General features: G+C 52.0%; 1 long non-coding RNA gene across 1 annotated transcript; it reads right to left on the bottom strand.

The window, feature by feature from the left end:
• Positions 1 to 10,045: 10,045 nt before the first annotated feature.
• Positions 10,046 to 12,674, bottom strand: LOC122241215. Its single transcript, XR_006221246.1, has 2 exons — positions 12,470 to 12,674; positions 10,046 to 10,392 (listed from the first exon to the last, which is right to left on the bottom strand). It is a non-coding gene; the product is annotated as an uncharacterized LOC122241215 (long non-coding RNA).
• Positions 12,675 to 12,887: the final 213 nt, after the last annotated feature.

Here is a 12,887-nt window from a genome sequence, read left to right as displayed (position 1 = left end):
TTTACCTAAAGTGGAGAGACGTGCCCTGAAGTGAGAGAGCTCAACAGAGAGAATCAGTGCAGGACCAGTGTGCAGGTGGGTAGTGTGCACCTGTGTTAATCAACCTGGAGACAAGACAGAGCCCAACAGGACTCCATCAATGGCCTCGACTTTCTTTCTTTTGCGAGACGGTCGGTCAAGTGTGACCCCAGAGGAGACGGAGAGGCTCAGAAAAAGCAAAGTCTGCTTCGCTCATGGGTCCTAGAGACACAAGGTGTGCTGTGCCCCCACTGTAGGGAGGGCCTCCACCGAAGCCTTTGCTGGAGTTTCTGCGGCAAAGGCCAGGCTGAGCAGGGTGAGCTGTGTGGGACTGGCCAGTGGGAAGCTTTCAGTGGGCTTTGGGCTATAAGGATGCCTCTAGTTGCCTGGCACCTGGCCCTGGGATGGCTAAAAAGCAGAGGAATATTGCTTCCTGGGATACAAGAGCCAGAGAGAGGAGGCAGGGCTCTGGGAAGGTCACTTTGCATATCAAAGACATGCTCCCTGCAGGGTTCTTTGCTGTCTCTAAGAACTGATGAACCCAGGAAGGAGGAGCAGCTTCTGCCCCCACCCACCCCACCAGAAAGCTTTTTGTTTTTGTGTCTGTTTTGTTTTTTAAGATGGCAGAACGTCACAATATACAGAAAATTAAAAATATTTACAATACAGCCTCTCCGGCATTACATAGGCATGCCCGGGAGGATGAAATCCAATTCAGTAAACATACATAGGTACTCCAACATCATTACTAACCTGGAAAATGTAAATTAACAGCTCACTGAGGTACCCGTACACAGACATGGGATCTGTGAAAACCCAAGTGTCTGGCCACCTGAGACCAGGTCTCAGGAGGTCCTGTTGGGAGGCCGTGTATGTTTACAGAGGGGGGCTGTGCCGGGAACATTCCGAGCAACAAACTGACAACCCCTCAGATGTCTATGGGCTGCAGAATGTGTGAGTTCAATGGGCGTCTTGGAAGTAAGAACAAGGAAGTCACAGCCGCACACGCCATGTTGGGCAAATCTCACCAGGAAGTATTAAGCTGAAGAAGGAAGTCACAAAAACCATGTGCAGTCTGATTTCTTGCATATAAAGATCAATGGCAGGCAGGATCCAAACTCTGTCGTTTAGGGACACACAGGCAGGTGGCAAAGCCACAAATTAAACCAGGAAAATTGCCATCCAAAAGGAAAGGGAGGAGGTGTGGTTGGCGAGAGGCGTGGACGAGGCTTGGACCCTCTAAGACTCCGGCCGAGGTCCGTCTTGGCCTGGGTGGTGATTATCCAGTTGCTTCCTTTATAATTATTCTTCAAAAGACTAAAAAGGAGGCTCTGCAGGGACAAGGGTGAGGGAGATTAAGGAAGGGGCACTTGCAAAGAGGTCAGTGGCTTTGATGCTGGCTGGCCAGGTCTGAGGACTCAGAGGGGTCCTGCAGGACCAGCCAAGGGGGTCCCTGGCTTCACACAGGATGGAAGTCAAACTCGAGCCAGCAGGAGGTAAAAGCAGAATTTATGGAGGATGGAGGCGGGGTGGGGGGGATACCGATGGACCGAGTGTCCAGGAGACACAGAAAGGAAAGGAGGGAGTCTCGTCTTTGTTCGGGGTCTGGGGGTTTTTCCTGAGGACGGTGGTCTGGTGTAAGTGTCCTCTCAGACATCTGGGAACCAATTGGGACAAAGATGAGGGCCTGGGTGTTATTCCTTGGAGCGAGAGGGTGTTGGTGTTGAGATGTCTGCCTCTGGTGGTCTGGAATACTTGTACGATAGCTTTCTCTGGTCATTCTCGCTGGGTCCCTCCCTAGACGTGATCTGTTCTAGAGCAATCATGAACTCCTAGTCCCTTACCAGGAGGACATACGCCATTTGCATTACAAGGTATGTGTCCAGTGAGGTGGGATACAGGTCCCAGCAAGAACAGAAGCAGGAAAAGAGGCAAAGGGGAAACACAGCTTTTTCTCTCACGAGATTCCATTGGTTTCCTTGTCTCAGCCTTGGGGTGCAGGCACCGACAAAGAGAAAGCCCTGTGAACAGGACACATGTCTAGAGACACAACCAGGAAGGGCCAGTGGTGTGCCAGATGAGCCCAGCGACAGAGACAGATGCAGGAGTGACTCCTGGATCCCTGGCTTGTGTGCTGGGCTCACAGGGGGCCACCCTGCCACGAGCGTAAGGCTGGCTCTGCCCTGGAAAACCGGGGTTCTTAACTGTGTGACTTGGTGGCGTATTTGAGGCATTCGGACCCGCGAGCGATCCACCCATCACACGGTTTTGGTGCTCAGAGGAGACGCGGGCAGAGGGAGGTACAAGCGTCAGGGGTGGTTCTGTGTGGGGTTGATCGAAGCCGCCGCCCGTGTGGATGGGTGTCTTTGGGGGGAGGGGGTGGAGGCTGCAAAGACGAGCCTGGGACTACAACCTTGCAACCGCATACAGGAAGAGTCCAGAGCAGCTGGGGGAAAACGTGGGGGTACGTCGGCCCAGAGCCCAGAGTCCAGAGAGGGTGTGGGTTTGAGAAGGTGATGGCTTATGTGATGACCGCAGAGAGATGGGGCGTGAAGTCTGAGAGACGTGCTTCGGATTTAGAACAGGACGATGGTTGGTGGCTTCAGCCGGAGCCCCCTGGATGGTGTGAAGCCCTGGAAGGCAGACTGGGCAGGTGCCGTGGGGCTGGGGCACAGGCGTGGCTCCGCGTGTCTGCTCACGTGGCAGGGCCAAGGACCAGGCTTCGGTGCGCATCGCGGGCACGAGGTCGTTGAGGTGCGGTTTCGTTCGCCCCGTGTCTGCAGCACGGGGAGGCAGTCCCGCCACTCGGCGGGTCCTCAGGACACCTGTTGAATGCGGAGTGAGAACACCCAAGGGTTTTCAGCCCCAAACTTTGCCAAATATCTGATGTCACTTAATTTCCATTTTCTGCAGCTGCCTTTGAAATATTTACACCTAAGCAGAGATGCATGTTTATGGAAAATTCATTCATTATATGTACATTGTTTTAAGCGGCCCAGTAATCATGAAATGAATTCAGAGCAAGCTGAAAACCAACTGCGTTGTAGCGTGTTGGTAATTGAGAGTTAACACCGAGGCTCCCTCTCGCCCACGGGGGTCGGACACCTGGCAGTGTCAAAACGGATGGCAGGGACGGAAGAGAAGTGGCAGCCATGGAGGGCCAGATCTGAGCTCCCCGAGCGTTGTGTCTCAGTCCCTGGGTTCTCCCTGGGAGGGACACAGGTGCGCCCCGACAGCAGGCAGACAGCCTCATGCTCGGGGCCCCACATTCGTCTGAGCTCACAGCCTTTCCACCGACAGCCCACACCTTGCAGAACCAGCCGTGCTCTGAAGTGCAAGTCCCCGTTTTCCAAGTAGTACCTGTGACTGCACGCACCCAGAAGACGTGCTTCTCTCCGGGTGTTTCAGCCCACTAACTTCCAGAGCTGTTTCAGAGCCTCGGCAGTGAGCTACTAGAGCGCCCAGGGGAGGCGCTGTCACAGGCCCAGGCTTCAGGGCACTGCCCAGAACAGCAACGGGGAAGGCAGGCTAGCAGAGAGCTAGAATGCTGCCTTCAGTTTGACCAAACCAGGTCCCTGCCTCTTCCAGGAAGCCTTCCTTGATATCCATCTCAGTTTCCGCAGCCACAGTGCATAAGCATCCTGTGTTGGCCCCCATGGTCAGCCTGCTGTCTCAGGCGACCTTGTCAACTCAGCCAGAGGCTTGGTTCCCTGGATGCCCAGGAGGGACTGAGTCTGGCATGACGAACTCCCAGCCTCGCAGCTGGGCCTCAGGTATTTCTAAAATAACAAAAGCGCGGATCCTAAATCCTTTCCACGAGTTATTTCTTTTAATTCTACCAAAAAAGAAAAACAGGTGTTTTTTTGAGAGAGAAAGATGCTATTACCAAACTCATTTTGCAGATGAGTAAACTGAGGCCCATGGAGCTTTAATGACGCGCCCGAGGCACACAGTTCTTAGGGGAGCCAGCATTCAAAGGTTGGCGCCTGAAATAGGGCCAGACTTCCCTCACGTGCCCTCCCCACCTGACCTGCTACCCGTTGCCCTCTGGCGTTCCCAACCCTTTCAGAGGAAGGAAAGGTTTGCCGTGAAGCAGAAGACGGGCCAAGAGTCTGCCCCAGCTTCTTGCGAAAGAGCAGTCTCAGGTTTCATCAGATTTAATCTGGAAATTTCTGTCCCCTTTCGCTATGCTCCTCAGCTGGAGCTGTTCCCCCAAAATGAATGCAGAGGAAGCCGCTCGTTAAGAGAACCAAGCGCATTTGTGCCTCCGCGTGCTGCTGCAGAAGCTAGAGATTTAAATCTGGGGGGGTTGAGGGAACAAAAGAAACAGTGATTTTGAAAGCGTGCGGATTAGCCCAGAGGCTGTTCTGCGTTCATCCTTCGCTTGCACACAGAGGGCTTCATGGATTGCATCGCCTACTTCTTTTATTATGATTATTTCTCATCAATTACAGAGGCCCATTTGCTGGATACTACAGTGAGTAGAGATGGGGCCGTGAATGCTTTTATATGCAAAGTGTGCATCTTAAAAATGGAAATGACAGCGTTGCTGGGCGTGAAGCATTTGACGCTTGCAGTGGAGGGTCATTCCTGATTCCGAACCACAGCATCGAGGGATGTCTGCATCCAATAAAAAACGAGATGACCCAGATTGGGTAATGGATGCTATTTCTGGTTTTATTTTTATTTTTTGACTCCAGCTTCCAGAGACTGAAACACGGGTTTGTTCTCAGAATCATTTCCTGGAATGTCTGCCCAGGTTTCAGGTGGTTAGAGACACAGTAGGAGAGAGAACATTAAAGCAGCCAGCAGAGCCATTTGGAAAGGGGAGAAAAGTTTTCTGTAATTTTCGAAGCTTTGATTTATTGCCAGATTCGAGAATTAATTATAGCCCGAGGTCCCTGAGATACAGGGGGTGCGGAAGGAGAAACAATATGGCAATTACACATCTGGGGGAAGGCACAGCTGTCCCTGCCCCCACCCCTGGCTCCCTGAACTAAAGCAAATGGTCCTTCCTTGCAGGCTGTCTCCTGGGGCCAGAGAACCATCAACATTTGGAACATCATTAGCGTCTTTTCTCCCTGTGGGTCCTAGGGAGAAAATCACATTCTCAGTACCGCTGGCTTCTGTGGCTACAGTTTTAAAATGAAGATATACGGCCAGTGGTCTCTGGTCTGTGCTAAAGGTGACTCCTTTTGTGCTTAATAAGATCCCTTGTCCCGGCAACGAAGCACACCTCCGTGCCAAGGTGCGCGCAGGACTGAGCGAAGGACGAGGAGGAATGAAACAGTTTCAGAAGCAAGACGGTTCCTCCTCAGAACCCGTGGCCATCACCTACCATCGGCCGAGAGTGCTGTCACCCCCCCAACCAGCAAAGGTCCTGGGAGGCAGTCAGGGCCGTCTCCTGATGAGGAAACAAAGGCAGAAGGAAAGGGCACGTAGAACTAAATTTCCTTCTAACCTGCAGCCCATGGACAGATACTTGAGGCCGGCAGAGCAAAACGCCAGGAACCCCCACTGTCTTACTGCTAATGCTTTGCTGGAGGGAAAACAACCTTAGCCTGACAATAGCCAGGCCTCCAAGACCCTGGGAGGGTCTTTAGCTTGTGAAAGTCTCACTGGAAACTTCCCCTGGACTTCACCTCCCCCGACTCCCAAATATATAACCAGTCTCTCCTGCCCAGGAGTCCTGTCCCCATCTCTACTAAAATCACTTTTTTGCACCAAAGACGTCTTCAAGAATTCTTTCTTGGTCATCAGGTCCGGACCCCATGAGCCCCACTGTCACCCCAAGAAACCTCATCATGTCCTATTTGCACCTGACTCAGGGAAGTTTACGGCCGACATCTTTCCCAGGTTTGAACAGGTGCCTCTTCAGCACAAGGTCCTAGGACACAGGAGACGCAGGACTTATCAGCACTTTGGAGTTCTTTTTCCAAGAGCGTGGGACCCAAGCAACAGATTTTTTTAAATGCCGCGTAAGCGTTCAGCCATAAAGCGACGCAAAGCGATCTCAAATTTGACTCGATCTTTAAACTTTGAAGCAGCGAAAGAACCCAGGACGTGGTAGGAGGGGACTTTGGTGAGGATGCTCTGAACGTCCAGGAAGACCAAGGAAGCTGCAGGGTTGCAGACTCTTTCCCTCTGCCCTCGAGAGTCTCTGGCTGCACCTAGGAACAAAGCTGACACAGGAGGGTTAACAGGAGAACACACAGATTCTTACGTTTCCTTCCAGGGAAAGGAAGGCCCAAAACAGCAACAGAGCCCCAGTGCTCATGGGCCCGTCCGAGCAGAGGCGGCTGTGGAAAAGGGACTTCGGGGGGCAGTGGCGGAGGAGACTTATTCTCATGAGGTCTGTCTGCACAGACTTCTCTCTCGGCCTCTGCTCCCCTCTCGGATGATTGGAATGTTTCTTCCTCCTGGTGCAGAGGTGGCGTTTTCTATGTGGGAATCTTAGCTCCCGCCTTCAGGAAGGAAAGGGGATTCAGAGCTCCTAGCATCTTGCACCTGCTGTTTTCCCTGTGCCTTTAGCTCAAGAGAATCCAGTGCCAAAGTGGCGTCTGTTGCGGTACCACATCCCGCCACCTTCCAAGGGGATTTGTGAGGATGGGACCAAAGCCAGCTGTTTGGATCTTAGCTGGAGCTCAGCGTTCAGGGACAGGGTGGTATTTCAGGCGGGGCCCGGGTTCCTGTGTGTTTGGTGCCCAAACCTGGTATATCTGGAACCATAAAGGACCCTCTGGTTGGGAGCTTGGGCCTCTGGGGGGTGGGGGGAACACAGGAAGCTGGAGTGGATAGGAAGGGTGGAGGTGACCCCACCACACGGTGGCCAGCGGGGAGGAGCTGACTGAAATGCAGTTCCCCAGGCCTGGCATACAGAGTCTCCAAGGTCAAGTGCTAACTAACATCACTCACTTGTTCCTGTTGGTGGCTGCTAAAAACCAGAGCAGGGGACCAGCATCTGACTTAACAGCTTTGGGGCGTCCCCCGGGTGGAGCCGGGCACAGCCGCGTGGGCAGCCTGCCCCCCGCCCCCAGGCCCACTGCGCACTCAGGGCATCATTAGCTGCCTTCATGGCAATCTCTCTCTCTAACTTGTTCCTGCGGCCCCCTTGCTTCCTCCTCCGCCCTGCCGCCTCTCTCCCCTCCCCGAGCCCCCAGGGGGGTTCTGCACACTGCAGGCTTTGTATCAGATGCTCTGTGAAACGAGAGGGCACACAGACACTGGCTCCAAGCAGGGCATCCCAGGGGCCCAGCTGTGTGGAAGGTTCCACGGCCTCCGAACAGAGGGAGGGAAACGGAAGGCAGTGAGACAGACTTTTCAGTCCAATGTCTGGGGCTGCTTTCAGAATGTCCCTAATTATACTCCACACACATCTGGGAGCCCAGCTAATGCGGCCATCCTGAGAACGAAGGACAAGTGGGAACCATGCTTGGGCTCGGATCCACGCCGGAATCCCAGCCCGTGTGACCGGCCTGTGGCAGGAAACCCACACCCTCGGGGGGCACCTTTTCTTTCTGAAAGGAGAATGTCCAGTGGGGGCTCAGAGCCTTTCCTCTGTGGAGCTGGGTAAACACCAGGGTCCTGGCTCTGCATTGTCTGAAGACCCCAGGCTTTCAGGGGAGAAGGCAGGGAGATGATCCAACGGAGTGGGTTCTCAGCCTAAGCCTGCTTGTTGCTAGAACATTCTCTGCCCCAGCAAGAGTAACCATAGGAGACGGTCAGCCTGTAGCCCAGTCTGTGGATGGAAGAGGCAGGAGGGCCTCCCCTTGGTCCAGAGGGATCTTCCAGCTCACTGAGCCAAGCACAGAAGGCTGTCCACCAGTGGCCTTCTCTTTCCCCCTACCCCGAATGTCAACAAGGGTTCCTCCTTGAGCAAACTTCCGTTTCGCAAGAATCCTGCTAAAGCCAGTTGAGTGAGGCTCCACTTTTCCTTGGTATCCAATCAAGTTCCTCTTTGTAATTTTCTTTTTTTTTTGAAGTTTATTTATTTTGAGAGACACAGAGACGGCATGAGGGAGAGAGAGCCAGAAAGGGAGAGACAGAGAATCCCAAGCAGGCTCTACGCTGTCAGCACAGAGCCCGACGTGGGGCTCAATCCCACAAATGGTGAGATCATGACCTGAGCTGAAACCAGGAGTCAAACGCTTAGCCGACTGAGCCATCCAGGTGCCCCTCTTAGTAATTTTCTACCCCTTGACCCCCTCACCCTGCCTGTTGGCTATAAATGGCCTCCCCGGCTGTGAGTTGCATCCAGTCTCTGTCCCTTGTTGGCATAGTCTTGACCCCTGTTGCAAGAGTGTTGAAAAACATCCTCCTGGCCTGTCTACCTCCATCTACTGAAAGTGTTAAAAGTCATTGACCCAGGTGCATCCATGGGGTCATGGGTTATGAGGCGTGAACGAGGCATGGGGTGGAACAGCCAGCAGGTCTTGGCCCAGGGGCACCCCCAAGTCTGCAGCAGTCAGCAGTTAGAGGATGGGGTCAGGGACCTGGCAGGGGCAGGATGTCTACAAGCACCGAGTCTCCTCACTGCCACTTCCCCCAATCACCTCCCACAACACAGCACCTCTCCAGCCTCTGCCGGGATTCTAACTCCAGAAAGATGCCACAGGGAGCGCCTCCCCAGCCTCAAAGCAGAAATCCGGATTCCAGAAGCCAGGGCCTTGCGACTGTTTCCCGCAGTGTGTTCTGGACTCGAACTATTAATGAGAAGCATTATCTGATCATTATTTTCTGGTTGTATGTCCTTAAACCTGTCATCCCACACACTAATTAGCTCCAGCAGGTTTGAGGCTTGACGACACACTGGAGGGGGAAGTGACAGGGACACGCCAGGGGAAGGAGTGGCGGCCAAGGACATGCATCCATCGCCTCAGCGTAAAACTCTGCCCACATTGGCACATCTTCTGGCGTCCCCAGGCGTGGGACCCGGCAACACTGGGGGGTTGCAGGTACCATTTAATCCACACTGGGATACATGTACCTGTTGCGAAGTAACCCCACGCTCTCGGGTGGGGCAGCACTAATGCTCTGAAGTCATCTTGTATTTGTTTCTCTTTCTGGATCTTTCTACCTCCTACCAGCATCTCTGCAGAGCATTGACACCAATGCATACGTATGGATCCGCAATCCAAAAGGGAAACTGGTTTAGGCATTAAGTATCTATTCAGAAAACCATAGATTTGCCTTAGCACATTGCCCAAACAAGTTTTTCCGGGCCCTTAGTTTTATATATCATTTCTCTTTACAAATACATGTTTGTATAGGAGGCAATTAAAATCCCTTCTAACTTGCTTGTGCAAGGAAAATGAATTGTAATAACCCTCAATTAGCACATTAAAATAAGTTGAAGATTTGTTTTATCATTTCATTGTAGGGGGAAAAAAGGCAGCAATGAGAACCTTATATTAGTGACAAAAACAGAACCAGTTGTTTGCCTTGAAGAACAGAAAAAATCTAATTTAAAACTCTCTGCGAATCTTTGATAATTAATTTCACACCAAACACGCCATTAGAAGGTCTATAAAACATCTGATAGTTTAAGAAAAAGCCAAACCAATGATTTTCCCTCTAAACAAGGTTGTCGACAGTAAAAATTTAATATGCATAATGAAATTAGGAGGGGAACACGGCCAAATCAAAAGTTTTGTTTCGCTTTCTTTCCTTCAAAGTTGGGGGCTAAAGGAGTGGATTGGAGCTTTATTACGTGTAGGGAATAATTGGGAGCATTTAGACAATGAAACCCACCAAAAAGTAAATGAGTGATCAGAAAAATCAGGTGTGTGCGTGTGTGCAGGTGGGTGTATGTCTGTGGTGTGGAGTTTGGAGAAAGGTGTCAGTCAGATATTGCTTTGAGTGGGGATGAGCATAACCCAGGGAGAAATCTGAAGTAGATGTCCTGTTTGTGTCTACAGTGACGGGACTGCTGATACCAGGGGGCAGTCTCTACTGCAACCACCCCCAGGGAAATCCACCTGCCACAGAGAAACGTCACCCCGGAACGATGAGCACATACACACACGGCTTAACATTAAACTTGGTTCCTTTACCAAAACACACAAAGTGAGATGACTTCTCAGGTTTCCTAAGAACAAAAAACCTACAAAATTGCTGGATGGAATGCTCCTGTTGAGTTATAGCCAAGGGTGCAATTCCTCCCCGCCCTCCGCCCTGGCCATGTTCCCATCCGGTGGGCTGACCGGCAGGTGCACAGCCAATCCAAGATGTCTCCCCTCCCGTGGGCCCAAGTCTGAGCAAAAGTTGGAGGGATCTTGGGAGACCCCTTGTAAGTTGTCCAATGGTGTTGGCTTCTGACCATGCTGTTTTTATAAAGATCTTGCTTCCTCTTGGAGCAGCTTCTAAAGGAGGCAGCTGTGGCGTGGCAGAAAGAGGACAGAATTTGAAATAAGAAGAAATTAGTGCAAAATTGTAGCTTCGCTGTCTCCTGCCCATTGGGGTTCTTTGGATGGAACCCTCAGAAGCTGACTGGCTGGCTAAAACCTGGCCCCTGCAAAGACCTGGTTCACAAAACGACATGGAATGGTAGAATCAAGGTAAAAGTCTTAGAATGGAGGAGATAGAGCAGCCCCACACTAGCAGGAGGAAGGACAAATGGAGGTTGCTTCACGGTGCTTCTAGATGGGATGAATCATGACTTCTTTGGTTTGGTTTGCCGTGTTTTAGTTGAAGGGAACGTCTATGAGAGAGGAGAAGAGGGAGGAGGTGTGCTTTGGGCACCACACCTTACCTCGGCCAATGGAAACAGAGGGTCTTGACTGGACAGCTCCACAGAGAGAACAGAGGTGCTGTTAATGAGAGGGGTGTGGCGGGGTTGGCACTCTCCTCCAGCTTTCCTGAGGCTCCCCCACGATGCTGACGTGATCCCATCAGTGGTCAGCCCAAAGGTTGACATTCCTTGACCTGAGGCAGCGTTTGACCCCACAAGCCTCCCCTGCTTTCCAGAAACACACCTCCACCTGGCTCTTTCCTACCCTCCTCAGTTTCCTTCCACTTCCCGGCTGCTTCTTCCCAGTCCTAGGACCAAGGGACCATCCCTGTCCAGCCATGCCTCCCCTGACCCGCTGGCACTCCCTGGGACTCTCTTTTGCCTTCGGGGCCTTGGCCATTGGGCATGGTGCTCATGGGGTCCCTCCTGACCATCACTACTGTATTGCTCTCTGCCTTCATCACCATATCTAATGTATTTTGCTGCTCTACTCAGTTTATGTTCCCATTGCCTCTACCCCCAGACCAAAGTTAACCCAGTGAGGACAGGGAGCCCTGTCCAGTTTTGGATGTTCAGTTCACTGTTTTATCCCCATTTCTGGAATAAAAGCCTGCGCAGGGTCAACGCTCAGTAAACACCCCATGAATTAATGAAAGTGCCTGTTGGGAGGGTGAATAACGCATCATAGATTAAATTAGCATCAGGTCAGGCATGGAGTAGGTACTCAACATATGTTGGTTTCTTCATTGGCTTATTTATTTAGTAAACTAAGGGAAGAGGCAACTGGCGATTTCCATCCACTTTATTTTATGTGAACAGTTTCTGAGAGGAAACGTCCCGTTTATTGGATTGACTAATACTAAGATCTTCACACAGCAAAATCTCACATGGGGCAAGCCCGTTCTATCAAGAGGACACGTAACAACAGAATGGAAACCCGTGTTGTGAGAAGTCACGGCTGCGTTTCGCAGGCTCTGCGTATCTCTGATGCGCCCTGAGCTCTCTGCTTTGAATGTCTCAGTGAGCACTTGATAAGAATTAATTTACTTAATCCTCATAACCCCCCTGTTAGTTCCCTAGAGCTGACGTACACAGCAAATTACTGAAAACTTGGTGGCTTTTAAAACACATTTATGATCTCCATTCTGCACGCTGCAAGTCCACTATCAAAGTGTCCCCAGGGCTCTGGTCCTCTGGAGGCTCTGGGGGAGGGTCCTGGCCCCTTCCAGCTCTGGGGGGGTGCTGGCAACACTTGGCTTGTGGTGACACCACCTCAATCTCTGCCTTTTCCTCTGTGGATCTGTCACAGGGATAGTGATTATTGGATTTGGGGCCCGCTGCACTGGGACAATCCAGGATAACCTCATCTCAAGATCTTTAATTCTAGTTGTGTCTGCAAAGACTCTTTTTCCAATGGGGTAACATTCGGGGTTTTGACATGGTATCATGGAGGGGCATGTTTAGACCTAGGACAACACCCAAGAGGGAAAGGACTGGGGCACCCGCACATTTCAGGTGGGGACTGAGTCCTACAGAAGTGAAGTAACTTACCCATGGCCACCCACCGCGAACCACAGAACGAGCGACACGACACGCATGTTCCACAGAGCCCTGCTGCTGCCCAGATTAGCACAAGATGCATCCCGTTCCGCCTGGATCCCAATGTTCTAGTTCTTGTCCCCAGTCCACACCCTACTGCTTGAGACCCATTTTGAGTCGTACCTTCTGCACCTGCTGCCAATGGCATCTGAACAGCACCCAAGGATCCACGGAGCCCAGAGCCGAGGAAGGATGAAGCCTGGCCGAGGAGACCAAACCCTGGTTCCTACCTAACAAGATCCCAGGTACCACGTTCTGATGTGTCCTAGACATCCTCCTTCCGCCCCAGCCCCCTGCGTGGAATTCAGATGCGTGGTCAGAGCACGAGCGAGTGCCCTGGAGGCAGAGCAGTGGCGAGTGCAGACAAGGGTCTTTTTCTGTGCTGTGACAGGAAGCCACACCCGATGGGCTTGGACACACTGCTGTCCCTTGTCCGGAGGCTGGCCTTCAAGGACACTCAGAGGCGAGGCCATGCATCTCTGGCATCTGGCCAGATCTGTCAACAATACGGGGCTGTTCCACTGACGGCCACTCCAGTTCT

This window comes from Panthera tigris, chromosome C1 (assembly GCF_018350195.1).
Source record: "Panthera tigris isolate Pti1 chromosome C1, P.tigris_Pti1_mat1.1, whole genome shotgun sequence".
Classification (NCBI taxonomy): domain Eukaryota; kingdom Metazoa; phylum Chordata; class Mammalia; order Carnivora; family Felidae; genus Panthera; species Panthera tigris.
This window is presented reverse-complemented; position numbering and strand designations above follow the sequence as displayed.